The following is a 2,500-nucleotide window of genomic DNA, read 5'->3' on the forward strand; positions in this document are numbered from 1 at the left end:
TCGTTTTTTTTTTTTTTCAGATTCAAGCGTGGGTTCAGCTTGGCTTATATCAAGAAGCTAGCGGGATTTGTAAGAGTTTAATGTATATATATAAAGTATTAAAAGAATATTCAGCCTATTTTGTTCCCCAGTGGAAATGTGAATGACATACGAGCTGTGAAACGTACTAGCAAGTTAGGTGTACATACACACACACACACACACACACACACACACACACCCACACTTAACACACACACAAAAATACCCACACACACACACACACACACACAAAACCACACATACGAAGAGAGAGAGAGAGAGAGAAGGGGAGAGAGGGGAGTGAAGAGAGAGAGAGAGATAAGGAGAGAGAGAGAGAGAGAGAGAGAGAGAGAGAGAGAAATAGAGAGATAGAGAAATGGTGAAATAGGGAAACAGATAAACAGATAGATAAATAGATAATTAGACAAATAACTAGATAGATAAATATATAAATATGTAGATAGATAAGCAGACAGATAAACAGAGAAAGAAGGAGAGTTTGTATCAAAGAGGGAAGAGGGGAGCAGCGGAGGCGAGAGAGGGCTGGGGGGGGGGGGGGAGGGGGATAGGAAGGGGTGGTACAAGAGGTCCTCACACAGCCGCAGAAGAGGGTCAAAAGATCTCCCCTCTGTCCTTCCCCTCCTCCCCTCTTCCCCCCTCCCCCGTCTCCCCTCTTCCATACCCTGTTTCCTCGCTCTTTGTCCCATCTTCTATATCAGTCCATCGTTTTCTTTCCCCTTTTCCATTTTCTTTCCTCTATTGTTTTTCCCTTTTTCCCCTTTTCATTGTCCCTTCATCACTACAGCACTTTTCCCTTCCTCCTATTCCCCTCCTTCATCGCTTCTTTATCCCCTCTCCCCTCTCTATTCTCCTCCCCTCTCTCGGATCTTTCTCCCCTCTCCCCTCACTCTTTCTCCCCTTTCCCCTCTCGCTTTCTCATTTTCCCCCTCTCTCTTTCTCCCTTTCCCCACCATCCCCTCCCCTCCCCTCCCCTCTCTCCTCTCCTCTCCCCTCCCACACTCCTCTCACTTCCCCTTTCCCCAAACCTCCTCTCCTCTCTCTCTTCCTTCTCCCCACCCTCCTTGACTCTTCCCTTTCTCCCTTCCTTTTCCCCGCCATATTTTCCCCTTCCCTTTCCCCCTCTCTCTACTCTTCTCCCTTTTTCCCACGCTCTACGTCCCCTTTCCCCATCCTCCTCTCCCTTCCCCCTTTCCTCCTCCCTTCTCCCCACCCTCCTCTCCTCTGTGTCTCCCTTATCCCCTCCATCTTCTCCTATCACTTCTCCCCACCCTCATCTCCCCATCTCCCCTCTCCCCTCCCTTTTCCCCTAACCTCCTCTCCTCTTCTCCCCTCCCTTCTCCCCACCCTCCTCTCCTCTTCTCCTTCTCCCCCTCTTCCCTTCCCCACTCCCTAGCCTTGGGGCCCCCACCCCTATCTCTTTCTCTCCCCCAATTCTCCCCACCCCCACTGGCCCTCCCCCCCTCCCCTCCTCCCCCCCCCTCTCCCACCTCACTGCCCTTTCCCCTCCCCCCCTCCCCCTCCCCTCCCCACCTTTTCCCCCTCCCCTGTCTCCCCACTCCTCGCCCCTCCCCTCTCTCCCCACCCTCCTTGCCCTCCCCCTCTTCCCCTCAATGCCCCTCCCCTCTCTCCCCACCCTCCCCGCCCTCCCCTTTTCTCCCCTCAATGCCCCCCCCCCTCTCCCCCCCCCTCCTCGCCCTCCTCTTCCCCACCCTCCTTTGCCCTTCCCCTCTATCCTCATTTCCCCCCCCCCTCTCTCCCCACCCTCCTTGCCCCTTCCCTCTCTCCCCTCACTGCCCCTCCCCTCTCTCCCCTCACTGCTCTAACGTCACGTGGCTAAACATGGCTTCGAGTGGTCTCTGCAGCTGTGTCTATGTTTAGTGGCGGATATGTCTGCATCTCTCGTGGAGGCAGTCATATCCAATATATATATTTTTTTTCATTGGGGATATGACTGCGAAGTTTGGTATTAAAGAAATTGTTTCAGCATGGATGGGTGAGTGTGTGTTTATTTGGTAGGTCTGTGTTTGTTGTTTGTTGGTTGGTGTTTTTAGTTTCTGTCTGTCTGTCTGTCTGTATGTCTGTCTGTCTCTCTGTCTCTCTCTCTCTCTCTCTCTCTCTCTCTCTCTCTCTCTCTCTCTATATATATATATATATATATATATATATACACACACACATACATATACATTCATATATCATATCTATCTATATATCTATCTATCTATCACTCTCTCTCGCTCCCCTTATCCCCTCCTTTCCCCCCTTTTCCCTCCCCTATCTTCGTTAGACGCTTCTTCAGTATCTCAATTTTCACTTACTCATTTCTCCGTCCCTTTCATCTGTACCTCATTTGCTGTCCCATTTCTCACTCTGTATATCTATATGTGTGAATGTGTCTCTGACTTTCCCAACCTCAACCTTTACCTTCACTTCCCCCCCCTCCTTCTCTTCTCCTTCC

This window comes from Penaeus chinensis, chromosome 27 (assembly GCF_019202785.1).
Source record: "Penaeus chinensis breed Huanghai No. 1 chromosome 27, ASM1920278v2, whole genome shotgun sequence".
NCBI classification, from domain to species: domain Eukaryota; kingdom Metazoa; phylum Arthropoda; class Malacostraca; order Decapoda; family Penaeidae; genus Penaeus; species Penaeus chinensis.